Source organism: Hyperolius riggenbachi, chromosome 9 (genome assembly GCF_040937935.1).
Source record: "Hyperolius riggenbachi isolate aHypRig1 chromosome 9, aHypRig1.pri, whole genome shotgun sequence".
Lineage (NCBI taxonomy): Eukaryota > Metazoa > Chordata > Amphibia > Anura > Hyperoliidae > Hyperolius > Hyperolius riggenbachi.
The window spans coordinates 103,298,645-103,313,408 of record NC_090654.1 but is presented as its reverse complement, the minus strand read 5'-3'; the positions used below and the strand labels follow the sequence as shown (position 1 = coordinate 103,313,408).

The window sequence follows — 14,764 nt, the reverse complement described above, 5'->3', positions numbered from 1 at the left end:
AGATCTGGATCTTGAACCGAATCATTTGAATCATTTTATTCATTTTAATCATTTTACTAGGGAAGCAGACTGGGGGTGAAATGACTAGCAGGACAGGAATTTCCCTGCACTGTACATTCTGTATGTTCCTGTTTCTTCCAGACAGACATCCACTGTGAACCGAAACTTTCATTGTGATGATCCGGATGATTAGACTCACAAAAAAGATCCGGATCAAATGAACGATTCGTTCATAATCTGGACAACACTACAGTCCCACAACCAGTCACCACAGTGCAGTGAATATTAATTAGCCATGTGGCTGGCCAAGGAGGAGGAGGGGAGACCTCCTGCTCCAACATTACTGAGCATGTGCAAACAGTCTAACGTGGCTTAACCCAGTATAACGCACAGCATGCAGCACTTTGTTTAAACGTGCTGCGTTACTATGTAACACAACGGGTGCACTGTGAACAGCACAATTTATTTTACAGTGCTGTGAGTTAGGCTGCGTTACTGGCTGCTGTAACATGGGACTTTAACGTCCCACTGTGAAACCAGCCTTAGGGCTCAAGCCCACTGGCAGCCTTTTCAAAGCGCTAGTGATTTGAAAATGTCGTGCTAATACAATGTTATGAAAGATTTTTATAAAATCACAATGCTCAAGTGGGATCACACCTATAGCATTACATTAGCAAGAGCTTTTCAAATCACAAGTGCTTAGAAATGGCGGTACTATTCCGTTAGCCGGGCGCAAACACCAGGTGGCGTTAATTACTATTCCCCCTCCAGGTCGCCATGGATATTAGGGAAAGATGAAACACTGGGGGAGTTTTATCGCCACCTAGTGGATGCGCCCAGCTAATGGAAAATAACCGAAATGGCTTAGTAAGTAATGTACTGCTAGTGGGTTCCAGGCCTTACGGTAGTTTGATAGGAGTAAAGCCTGGTACACACTTTCAATTATGATTAGCCAATCACTTACCAGTTTTACCACCTTCATGTAGTATTATGCTGCATACACACTTGAGATAACAGTCTTTGGAAAATGAAAGATCACAGACCAATTTTACCCCCTTCCATGTAGTATGAGAGCCATACTCTACACAGTCTATTCTATGGAGCTGCACTCCCCATCAGATAAAATCTTTGCAAGATGCTGCACACAAAGATGCCCGTACACACTCAAAAGATCATTATCTGCAAAAGATCTGTTCCTGCAAAAGATCCATTCCATGCAAAATGCATTATAGTCTATGAGATCTGCAGATCATCATACACACTTGGTTTAACAGACTTCATCTGCATATCTGGCAATCATCTGCAGATCTGAAAATCCACCCTGTTGAATCTGATCTGCAGATGATCTGCAGATGATTGTCTGTTAAACCAAGTGTGTATGATGATCTGCCAATCTCATAGACTATAATGCATTTTGCATGGAATGGATCTTTTGCAGGAACAGATCTTTTGCAGATAATGATCTTTTGAGTGTGTACGGGCATCTGTGTGTGCAGCATCCTGCAAAGTTTTTATTTGTTGGGGAGTGCAGCTCCATAGAATAGACTGTGTAGGTATGGCTCTCATACTACATGGAAGGGGGTAAAATTGGTCTGTGATCTTTCATTTTCCAAAGACTTTTATCTCAAGTGTGTATGAAGCATTAGGGTCAACAGATATTGAATACTATGAGCCAATTGTGTATGTAAATCCTACTACATGGAGGTGGTAAAATTGGTCAGTGAATAACCAATCATAATTGAAAATGTGTACCTGCAGTTAGTCTCTTCCCTCTTGTCCAGGCATTAACACATGTTTGCCTATGCAAACAGTGAACCATAGTTTGTTATGTACATATGGACTTAGAGACAACAACATATTTATAGAGAAACAAAAGTTTGCTTTCCTAAAACAGAAAGAATTTGCAATAATTCAGGTTGGAGTGAGCTCGAGATGTCTCCCAGGCACCACTGCTGAATATATGCAAATTAACCATTGTACCCTTAGAAGCTAAACACACCTCCAGAACCGCTGGAATGCAATGATGTGTCAGCTTGTTAATATGTACAGAGCCATAATAATCCAACATGCATACAGACTGTTTCGGATTGTTTGATCCTCATCAGTGCATGGCATGGATTAATTTGGCTCTATGGAGTAGGGCTTGTAAATCCGAGAGGCACAGACTAACCAGCAAGCTCATGGTGACCCAGAACTCATTGGGGTGTGTAAGGGACTACAATGGTCCTAAAAGCCCCCTTACTAAGACGTTAAGAAAAACAAAAGTTTGCTTTCCTAAAACAGAAAGAATTTGCGATAATTCAGGTTGGAGTGAGCTCGAGATGTCTCCCAGGCACCACTGCTGAATATATGCAAATTAACCATATTTATAGAGAGTGAACATAATGACACGCCTATTTCTAGGGGCGGGCCTCGTGAGTGGTTGGTTGCAGTGATGGAGGGGAGGAGCAGTGGGCTCAGAGGGAGGAGAATGCAGAGAGAGCACAGCCGAGCGAGTAACTCAGCATCTGGGACCAGGAAGGACAAAAGCAATCTGGCTTCCTCTTCTGCTTCCTGGTTTCCATAGCTGCAGGATATCAATGATCATGTGACCATATACAGAAATATACAACATATACATATAAAATCTCTTGGGAGGCAGCTCCCCTCTCCAGTGTCTTGCTCCTCATTTCCAGCCTCCTCTTCCATATGCAGCAGCTTCCCCTTCATACCCAGCCAACCCCTTGACCTTGGACTATGCGGCCTTTCAAGAAATCCTGCCCTGGCCTACCGTAACCCTAACTTCCCTTTTGACATCAAACCAGAGGCACTTCTATGGTGTGGCATAGCAAAGCATGAGCTACAGGTATCGCCAGTAGAGGGAGCAGGTGAGCTGCTGCATCTGAATCACAGCTGAGAGCTGACAGGAACTTGTGTGTGTGCCTGTGTGTGGTCCCCTCTCTCTTCCTTCCTTCTCACATGGTGGCACTGAGAGCAGAGGCTGCAGCTTGATATGGAGCCATGGTGGGGAGGAATACATCCAGAACCAAACAGAGATAGGAGGGGAGAAGCTCTAATAAATCTCCCTGACAGCAGTGATCTGCCATCACACCTGAATTGCCCTGCAGGGTCCTATTGTCTCTGCTGCTACTTGTAAGTAGGCAGCAAATCAGTGTGCATTTCTTTTTCACTTCCTATCCTGTCCAGTTTTTGTATTCTGTTTGGCCCGGTGCACACCAAAACCCGCTAACCGATTTTGAAACGCTTTTTCTTATTTTTCTGAAGCGTTTCAGCTAGCATTTTGCAGTTTTGGGTAGCGTTTTTTGTGTAGCAGAATTCATATATTGTTACAGTAAAGCTGTTGCTGAACAGCTTCTGTAACAAAAACGACTGCAAAACCGCTCTGAACTGGCGTGTTTCAGAGCGGTTTGCGTATTTCCTATACTTTACATTAGAGGCAGAAACGCCTCCGCAATCCAAAAAATGCCTCAGCCCGGGAGTATGCGTTTAAGCAAAACGCCTCCCGCACAGGTGTGACCCACCCCATTGAAATACATTACCATAGCGTGCGGCTGCAAAAACGCCTGAAAACCCGCTTGGTGTACCCCAGCCCTTAAAGAGGAACTGTAAAGAAAGTAAATGTGCTTATTTTTCATGATATTGCTTTAGAAATCACTAGGCCTAAGGGTGCTAGGCTGTGTCCGCGACCCTGCACTGCCTCTCTCCCTCTATTTCATTAGTGTGCACATCACGTGCACACATGCCCACACACGCCTGCCCCCCCCCCTTCTGGGCCCGTCCTTCACTATTCTCGAACAAGAGCCGTGCGTCATTCCCCCAGCTCTCCCTGCACATACGCACACCTAAAAAACACACGCAGGGACATGGGCCCTTATAAAAACGGGATCTAGGTCTGTGTTGGAACCCCCCCTCCCTTCCCCTGTGATCGCCGCACAGTCAGCGCACACGGCCAGCCCCCTGGCCCATCCTGTTCCCTGTCCCAAGGCTGTCCGTGCGGCACATGCGCAGTAGCGCAAACGCACGGACACACAGGGACACAGCGCAAGGACACTTTTTTGAAGCAAAATGTGGTCCTTCCAGTGTGCTGTGATGTGTTGCATTACTTGTGGAATTACAAAAAATATTTCTGTAGGTGGCCAATAGAATTGTGTAGATAAAAAAAAAAAAAAAAAAGCTTTGCAAAAGTAATACCTGTTAATGGCTACTGTAACTGTTAAAGTTAAGTTTAAGGGAACCTGAGGTGAGAGGGATATGGAGACTGCCATATTTATTACCTTTTAAACAATAAGGCTTTGTTCACATTGCGTTCCGATCACGTTAGCATTCTTTGTAGTGATTTTTATTTTTGCGATTCCCGGCGCTTGGGTGGGTGCTGCGTTTTTGTTAAAATCGCTTTTCTAAGCGCTTTTCCAGAGTTTTTTCTTAATTCACTACCCGGCCCGAAAAAACGCGAATGCACTCGCTGCACAAAGCAATTTTGTGAGCAGTTTGCGCTTTTCCTCCCATTATTGCAAAATTGCCCTGAAAATGGTCCATGCAGCGCTTTTCTGACCGGACAGCAAATGGAACGCCCCAATCTGAACTAGCGCATAGGAAAGCATGGTGTAAGCGCTTTCAGAGCGATTTTGAAAAATCGCCAGCGCTTAAAAAAAATAAATGAAAAAGCGTCTCTAGTGTGAACGAGCCCTACCAGTTGCCTGGCAGGCCTCCTGATCCTGTGCCTCTAATACTTTTAGCCGTAGACCCTGAAAAGACATATGCAGATCATCTACATATGCTTGCTCCAGGGTTTTGGCTCTACATATGCCAGAAGATCAACAGGGACTGCCAGGCAACTGGCATTACTTACAAGGAAATAAATATGGTAGCCTCCATATCACTCTAAAGGCTCATACACACATCAGACCATGGTCTTTGGAAAATGAAAGATCACAGACCAGTTTTACCCCCTTCCATGTAGTATGAGAGCCATACTCTACACAGTCTATTCTATGGAGCTGAACTCCCCATCAGAAAAAAAAACTTTGCAAGATGCTGCACACACAGATGCTGTACACACACAAAAGATCAGTAGCTGCAAAAGATCTGTTCCTGCCAAAAATCCAACCCTGCAAATTGCAATGATAGTCTATGAGATCTGCAGATCATCATACACACATGATTTAACTGACAGATCTGCAGATCTGAAAATCCAACCTGGTGGATCTGATCTGCAGATGATCTGCAGATGAATGTCAGTTAAATCATGTGTGTACGATGATCTGCAGTTCTCATAGACTATCGTTGCAATTTGCAGGGTTGGATTTTTGGCAGGAACAGATCTTTTGCAGCTACTGATCTTTTGTGTGTGTACAGCATCTGTGTGTGCAGCATCTTGCAAAGTTTTTTTTCTGATGGGGAGTTCAGCTCCATAGAAAAGACTGTGAAGGTATGGCTCTCATACTACATGGAAGGGGGTAAAACAGATCTGTGATCTTTCATTTTCAAAAGACTATGGTCTGATGTGTGTATGAGGGGTAAGGCCACATACAGACATCAGACCATAGTCTTTGGAAAATGAAAGATCACAGACCAATCTTACCACCCTTCCTGTAGTATAAGAGCCATACTCTACACAGTCTTTTCTATGGAGCTGAACTCCACATCAGGAAAAAATCTTGGCAAGATGCTGCACACACAGATGCTGTACAGACACAAAAGATCAGTATCTGCAAAAGATCTGTTCCTGCCAAAAATCCATTCCTGCAAATTGCAATGATAGTCTATGAGATCTGCAGATCATCATACACACATGATTTAACTGACATTCATCTGCAGATCAAGCAATCATCCGCAGATCTGAAAATCCATCCTGGTGGATCTGATCTGCAGATGAATGTCAGTTAAATCATGTGTGTATGATGATCTGCAGATCTCATAGACTATCATTGCAATTTGCAGGAATGGATTTTTGGCAGGAACAGATCTTTTGCAGATACTGATCTTTTGTGTCTGTACAGCATCTGTGTGTGCAGCATCTTGCCAAGATTTTTTCCTGATGTGGAGTTCAGCTCCATAGAAAAGACTGTGTAGAGTATGGCTCTTATACTACAGGAAGGGTGGTAAGATTGGTCTGTGATCTTTCATTTTCCAAAGACTATGGTCTGATGTCTGTATGTGGCCTAACCTTGGGTAGGGAACTAATCAAGCTCCAAGTTACTAGTCCCCTCCCCTTTGTTCATATATCCAGTTGTTAGCTGAACCAAAATAAAAACCCACTAGAGCGATTTTGTAAGTGTTTAGGGAGCGATTCAAAACGCTAGTGATTTCCCTAAACGCTCAGCAAATGTTAATGGATGGGCCAAATTCCACTGGAGCGATTGCGATTACCAAAATCGCAAAACGCAGGACATGCAGCATTTTTAGCGATTAGTGTTTCTGCAATGTAAAGTATATAAATGCTGGCATAATCGCTAGTCAAAACCTACACAGAGCGATTTGGCTAGCATTTTTACATTACTGCACACTGTAAAAAAATAAAAATTAATTGAAATTGAAAATTGACCAATCAGAATTAAAAACACTAATCGCTACACAATCACTGGCAAGAAGTTGACACTTTTTAAAAACGCTACCAAAATCGCCAGCAATCGCTAATGAAATCACTTACAAACCGCTCATTAAAAACGTTAGCTATTGTGATTAGCGTTTTGTACTGGGTTCCAGGCCTTAGATGTCGTTGCTATTTATTGCAGTTGACTGGGACTTTTCAAACAATTGAATCAGCAAGTGCAGAGGAAAAACGATTGTGCAAGGAAGTCTAAAATGATTGCACTTTCCTGTGTGTGTTTGCAGTGAAAAACGGACCTTATGCTCAGTACACATAATGCAATTTCTCGTCCAATCGACGGGAATCAGACGATTATTTCTGACATCTCCGATCTGCTACCGATCAATAACAGGAACGATTCTGTGAAATTATCATGGGGAAATCGATTCCGTTATCAATCAGGAGCAGTTTGGACATGTACACATGACGCAACTTCCTGACAGATGCGTCGGACTGTAAATTGAATTGTGTGTACCCAGCAGTAGGATGCCTTCAAACTTATTCCAGTGATTTTTGGCTGCATTTTTCGCATTTGGATTTCTGTAATTTTGTTGCATCTGATTTTTTTTTTTGGGGGGGGAGCATTTTAGAATTTGTGGATTCCCATTTCTTCATGCATAATGATGAAGTTAATTTAGATTTTAGTATGTAATAAACTTTACATTTACATGCAAATTTTTTCAAATTTGAATGCGAAAATGTGCATTTCCATTGATCTGCATTGAATGCATGTCCAGTGCAAAAATAATAATAATAATAATAAAAAAAAAATACAGCCTGCATCTAGGTTGTTTTTGTTTTCTGCAGAAAATTAGGATGGGAACATTTGCACAACAATGCATGTCAGATGCATTGCCATTGACTTGCATTAAATGTGTGGTGAACACAAATTAGCAAAAACTGAAATCGCACACGAATTGTACCATGTATGCAAGGGGCCTAACTGTCCTCCAGAGGAGTTCACAAACTAATCTCTACAGTCATGGTTTAAGGTCTTCCCATATTACTTCTGCAGCACTTGCAGAGTACAGTATACACAGACCTTGGTACATACAAAGCACGTGGGCAAGCGATGTGACAGCGCAAAACGGCTGTAGTGCCCGTACTATTTTCCCCTGGGTACTCCACCTCTCTCCACCCGAGCACATGTAACAACACCAGGTTTGATTTGCATATCATGCTAAGCTGTTCCAGTTTTGATGGCTGTATCCTATGGAAATAAATGCAAGTAAAGAGACAGTGCCCGGTCTACATCTTGTTGTACAGACACTATACAGAGAGTCTTATGCTTCATACACACTTGAGATAAAAGTCTTTGGAAAAGGCAAGATCACAGACCAATTTTACCCCCTTCCATGTAGTATGAGAGCCATACTCTACACAGTCTATTCTATGGAGCTGCACTCCCCATCAAATAAAATCTTTGCAAGATGCTGCACACAAAGATGCCCGTACACACTCAAAAGATCATTATCTGCAAACGATCTGTTCCTGCAAAAGATCCATTCCTGCAAAATGCATTCATAGTCTATGAGATCTGCAGATACACACCTTGTTTAACAGACAATCAGCTGCAGATCATCTGCAGATCAGATCCACCAGGATGGATTTTCAGATCTGCAGATGATTGCCAGATATGCAGATGAAGTCTGTTAAAGGATACCACAACTGACATGTGGCATAATGAGATAGACATGGGTATGTACACTGCCTAGCACACAAATAACTATGCTGTGTTCCTTTTTTTCTTTCTCTGCCTGAAAGAGGTAAATATCAGGTATGTAAGTGGCTGACTCAGTCCTGACTCAGACAGGAAGTGACTACAGTGTGACCTTCACTGATAAGAAATTCCAACTATAAAACACTTTCCTAGAAGAAAATGGCTTCTGAGAGCAAGAAAGAGATAAAAAAGGGGAAATTCCTATCAGTGAGGGTCACACTGTAGTCACTTCCTGTCTGAGTCAGGACTGAGTCAGCCACTTACATACCTGATATTTACCTCTTTCAGACAGAAAAAGAAAAAAAGGAACACAGCATAGTTATTTGTGTGCTAGGCACTTTACATACCCATGTCTATCTCATTATGCCACATGTCAGTTGTGGTATCCTTTAAACAAGGTGTGTATGAGGATCTGCAGATATCATAGACTATGAATGCATTTTGCAGGAACAGATCTTTTGCAGATAATGATCTTTTGAGTGTGTACGGGCATCTTTGTGTGCAGCATCTTGCAAAGATTTTATCTGATGGGGAGTGCAGCTCCATAGAATAGACTGTGTAGAGTATGGCTCTCATACTACATGGAAGGGGGTAAAATTGGTCTGAGATCTTGCCTTTTCCAAAGACTTTTATCTCAAGTGTGTATGAAGCATTAGGCTGAATTCACACTTGTGTGTCAGTTTTCTGTGTGTGTTTTTCTGGATGAGTTTTCTGACATTCAGGTATCCTTTAAGGGGGTTCCATGTCATTTCTGTTACTTCTATGGGCCCAAATAGTCAGAGTTCTCATCTTTGCTAGACAAAACCGATGGTGTGATATCAACCACAGTGCTTTAACCAATTTTTTTTTTACTTTATAGTCCCAGTTTGGCGGGCCTCAGAGTGGGAAGTGTGAGGTAGTGAGGAGAAGCGGAAGGATATCTTCAAAGATGCTGGCAAGTATCAAGTATTTTTTTTACCAACTGTCACTGAACAATACTGATTGGAGGAGGACACGTAGCATTATATAATGGCCAAAAGCAGCATTTTATGAGGGACAAATGTAGCATTATCTGGGGCTAAAGACTGCATTATATTGGGGACCAAGATTGCCACATGCTATGTCTGGAGGAGGGGGTAGTTTGTGGCTGCCACATGCTATATAGGAGAATAGTGGCCACATTTCATATAACGGGGGCATGATGACTGTTTTTATTATGTGGGGGATTATTATGAAATCTGAAAACCTTTGACAACTATCAAAAACATTTGCTTTGATGGATAAGTAAAGTGAGTAGCACATACGGTTTTTGCAAGGGTTCCCTGAGAACCAAAACTTTTTGACGGGCTCATCAAGGCAAAAACTGGTCTAATCCCTAGTCCTAGTGTAATGTCTCGACTATAGTATTGCTATGTATTGATATAGCAATGATGCATACATGCAAGACACCTAGAAAAAAGGGCGCGGGCGATTGTCACTAATAAAATACCGTAAAAATTACCAATATTCTACTACATAATTCCAATAGCAAAACATCTGTAATCTTTACCAATATTTTACTGTGTCTTAACCTAACCCTACTCTCACACAGAACGCTGCCTAACCCGAAGATCTCCCTCTACCAAATATGCCGGATAACCAATACTCTACTGCAGGGGTGTCCATTAGGTAGAATTGTATATTGTATATAAAATTTACCGTTTATCTGATAAGGAATGATTCTTTGGTTGATTGCTAAATAGGATAAAATTGACCTGAAAGTTGGATTTTATGATCAAATTTGAAGAAAGAATCATTCAGTAAATGGGAATCATTCAGTAAATGGGAACAATCAATCGATCAAAAGATTCCAATCAGTTATGATCGCTCAAATCGATTTGAAAGATCGTATCTGATGAAAAATGGTACCGTTAATGGGCACCTTTAGTGGTACAAAACGACAAAACGTTGAGCGAATTGTATCATTAGTGAACACCATTAGACCAATTTTTAGAGGTAGACAGCAAATCATTGTGTTCTTGGGATGTGGGAGAAAAATAGATTTCTTATATTGTATATGTAGGAAGGGGGGGGGGGTGCAGGGTGGCATGGCAGCACCTGTTCTATAGGGGGGCATGGTGGCAGCACTTATATCTGGAGGGGAAGGTATTTTCTGGAGAGACATGGTGGCAGTACCTTCATCTGGAAGGTAATTATGGCAGGCATAGAAACCACCTATCACTAGCTGCCTGTCATTGATATTCATTAATTTGCTGTAACGTTTGGTGTCAGCAAGGACAGATTTTCTGATTATTGGTGATCTGCAGTATCACCAATAATACAGATGCTATACCTGATCATGTGGTGATCTGCAGAATCACCAATAATGCGAGTATAGCAAGACACAGGACAACCAGGTGTAAGATAAGTGTTTGGTGCAACAGTAAATATAGATAGAGATACCAACTTTCCCAGAGGAGCTGGTAGAGGGAGGTATCTCTATAGAACACTGGAATCAGTACTCCAGCAGGCTGGAGACGCAGATGAAGTAATGATCGGTTCACCCGAGGAGCGGGTGATGCACAGTAAGACAGAAGGTACTTATCACCCGAGGAGCGGGTGATTCAGACTGTACTGTAGCTATCAACCTGAAGAGCAGGTAATTAAGACTGTACTGCAACTATCTACCTGAGGAGCAGGTGTTTAAGACTGTACTGCAGCTATCAACCTGAGGAGCAGGTGATTAAGGCTGTACTGCAGGTATCAACCTGAGGAGCAGGTGATTACTATATTGAGAATCCCTCACCAGAACTAAGCTCACTGGTGAGGGCAGGAGAGTCAGACAAGCAGATTCGGCAACACATGAACAGATATGGTACAAAGACAGAAGACTGAATCAGAGTAAGGTTCAAGCTGAGTCGGCGACAAGATCAGATAGGCAGAAGCACAGAATCAGTAGGCAGAAGAGTAGTCAAGGCTAGCAGAGGGTCATAACAAATAATACAATTCAATTAGTACTTTAAGCTATCAACAGAATCTGGCTAAGTGTGGATCTCCAGCTCCTGCTGGTTCTAGCACACTTTGGGATCTGACTAAGGTCTGAGGGCTAACACGTAGCATTTGCAACAGCAGACAAAGAGCAACTGACAGGCAGGTCCTATATATACCCAGAGTGCTCCACAGCGCCGCCCCAATCACTCAGCCAATCCGGAGCACTGCCGGAGTCAGCTGACCGGCTGACCAGCTGACTCCCCTTCTCCTCGCATAAAGGTCCTGTCGCCTGGCGCACGCGCGTAGCCCTCAGTCTATGTGCAACTGAAGGACCAGGCAAAACTCCACCATGTAATAGCGCGGCGAAGGCCACCGGCTGAGACGCGGAGACAGCCGCCATGCCACTCACCGCTGCGGCGGCATCTCCGCTATCTATTACATTTGCCAGTGATTTATATTATCTGCCTGTCATTAGTATTAACTGTTTAGCGTAGGTATTATTTGCATGTCATGGATATCTGTCCACTTTTGGTGCTATATGCTTCTCATTGGTAATATCTACAGGACATTCATATCTACCCATCATTGGTATTATCTGCTTGTTATTGGTAAAATAATAACCACTTTAACCACTTCAGCACCAGCAGTCTCTGACCCCTTGAGGAACAGAGGCTGCTGGTACAAGAAATGGGCCTCAACAGCGTCTTGCCACGGACCCGCCTCTGCCGCCAATTGTGCCACTCTCCTGTCGCTGAAGCCCACTCACTCTGCCATCCCTATGACAGCAGAGCTCTGTGAGCCTGTCAGGAGACGATTCCATTGGCTCCTGACCCAATGATATTGGCTTACAGTGATCACGGGGTCAGGAGCCAATCAGCTTTCTGCATCAGCATCACATGACTGACTTTTTCAAAGAGGATATCTATGGAACACCTGTGTCAAACTTGATTATTGTGTGGATAATGGAATAGTCAGCTATTCACCTTTACAAACAATGAAAAACCTGAAACAGAGAACTGAGGATTTAACTCTTTTCTAATGCCTATCTCCAACCTCCCCTGTATCCTCTTTTACATTAACCCATATCTGACACCTTATCTTAAGGTTCTACTTTAAGAACTATACTTAACCTTTCCCATATCCTGGTCCCTTTACCCCATTATTCCTAAGCTATGCTTTATCCTAAGTGATAACTCAAACTTCAGCGCCGGACATTTTAAATGTGTATTAGCTGAACACCAAATGTCAGAATGAATACCCCAGAACTAAAAGGTTTCCTAGTAGTATTGGCTAAATAATAGTCGAATGCCTGCCAGTGAAAACAGTGACCAGCTATGTAGTCCGAGTGCAAGCTCTGTTGCAGATGTACCATCATTCAAATCTGGTGTAAAAACTGTCTATTCCCCCTGAGGTCCTAATCTAGCATACGTATTATTCGGCCGCGGGTGATCTGAATGATGGCTCACCCTGCTGCCGCTCAAATCCCCAGCAGCGCTAAGTACTATTCCCCCTCTGAGTTTTAGCAACTTGGAGGGAGATATAATCTGGGACAGGGACGTAACAATCACCCCTGCGATCCCTGCCATTGCAGGGGGGCCCAGTGGCTTTGGGAGCCCCTTCATCTCTGTCTCTCCTAACTACAAGTGCAGCCAATTAGCAAATAAAACTCTACATTTGCTCACAAAAACCATCCCCACCACCTCCTCCTGCCAGGCAGAGTAGCGGGTAGTGGAAGCATCTGTAATTTATTCCTGCTTCCAGATGCTGCTTCACAGCAGAACACTCTCTGCTGCCATTCGCCGGCTCCCAGTCACGTGACCCGCATGGGGTTTGGGGACCTAGGGGCTCCATGCTATAATTTTTGCAGGGAGGCCCTATTAAGTCTAGTTACACCACTGATTTAGGGTCTGGCGAACACCAGATCCCCAAATTTCCCTTGTGTGGGGTGCGTGGCAGTAGTGCTATGGCTGTGCCCAGCTTCGGCGCCAACATGACCTGATTTGCTAATCTTTGTTATTAATACTAAAAACAAAAGATATGCTACCAGCTAGAGGAAAACAGCATCGATATTCTTTATTTTCTACATTTCTGGCTCACATAGAAGAAAACAGACCTGGAGAGTGGAGAGTTTTCAGGAGCAACTATTTATTCATCAATTTCCAGCAGCAGCGGTATAAGCCTATACCATGTCCACATGATTTCACAGTTTCTTTGTTTAGCGGTGGCTTCACGTGGAAATTTCCCAGCAGTGGGCCTGGAGTTTTGAGGATTTTTCAGCGGTCTCCATGTCTTCTCTCTGAATGGTAGACTAAGGTTCACACGGCTCACACACTTCTGCATATTAATGGGATTGGCACTGTGGTATTCCTTGTTACATTCTTTACCTCTGCTGAGACGTTGTGCAGACTTTAACTTGTAATACCTTTTGCTTGATGTTGACTGGCTTACAGGACTAGTTACAAAAATTGTTAAAGTGAAACTCCAAACAAAAGGCAATTTTTAATAGTATGAGGAAATGATAACCTTCCCACAGAGCGCCAGTTCTGGCAACTTCTTTCTCAGGTGAAGTGGAAGTTTGCAACCATTGTTATTGATTTTGTATGATGAACCATAAGAGGCACTTACCTTTGCTGCGTTCCCGGCTCCATCTTCTCCTCGCTGCGGTTCCCCCAGAGGCTGTGCAGATGTATGTCACCAGATCCTGAGCTACACGGGAGCTCGTGGCCATAAGCCTGACTTATTCACTCCGGCCGAGCAATTAGCCGCCGGAGTGCAGTGTTCAATTAAAGGGGCAGAGTGACCAATTACAGGTGCAGGGCCTGCTGGGAATTGTAGTTGAGGTTCTAATTTAGCCTCACGGTATATAAGCCTGCCTCTCCCAGAGCCCCTCGCATGTGATAGTGATAGCTATCTTGGGCTACTCCGCTGGGTGAGATTGTTTAGGATTGGATTTCCGTGTACGACCTTGCCTTGTCTCTTGACCTTGGATTGCAGCCCGGACCGACCTTTGGAACTGTTCATAATCAGTCTGTGTCTCATCCCTTGGTATCGTTATATTCTGATGTGTATGACCCCTGGACTGTTATTGGATAATGTTTTGTCATCCTGTACTGTGTTTGCCTTGATCACCTGTTGCTGACCTGGACTGTCTTACTTCCTGGCCTTAGTCTATCTATCTATCTATCTATCTATCTATCTATCTATCTATCTATCTATCTATCTATCTATCTATCTATCTATCTATATATATATAGGGGCAGCTGTAGTCAGGTAGGCGTAATTCCGTCTCCTGTTCATGCAGGGACTTGTCTATAGGTGAAGGAGGGGGGGGGGTCAGATTGGGGCATAGGGACTGAAGGAAGACTGGAGATCTGCCAGTCCTCAAAGTAACAAATCACATTGCTTAGTAAAGTGTATTAGTTTTTTTTTTTTTTCTTTCTTTTTTACTTTGATCCCAAGAAGATGCATATTCTGATAAGGGTGAGAAATCAATGAAACTTCCTTGC

At 43.2% G+C, this 14,764-nt stretch overlaps 1 long non-coding RNA gene across 1 annotated transcript in view; it reads left to right on the top strand.

The window, feature by feature from the left end:
• Positions 1 to 2,488: 2,488 nt before the first annotated feature.
• Positions 2,489 to 14,764, top strand: part of LOC137532595 (uncharacterized) — a 50,729-nt gene continuing 38,453 nt past the window's right edge. The window contains exons 1-2 of the long non-coding RNA XR_011023958.1: positions 2,489 to 2,867; positions 9,169 to 9,243. This is a non-coding gene — a long non-coding RNA (uncharacterized lncRNA). The remainder of the gene's footprint in view (positions 2,868 to 9,168; positions 9,244 to 14,764) is intronic.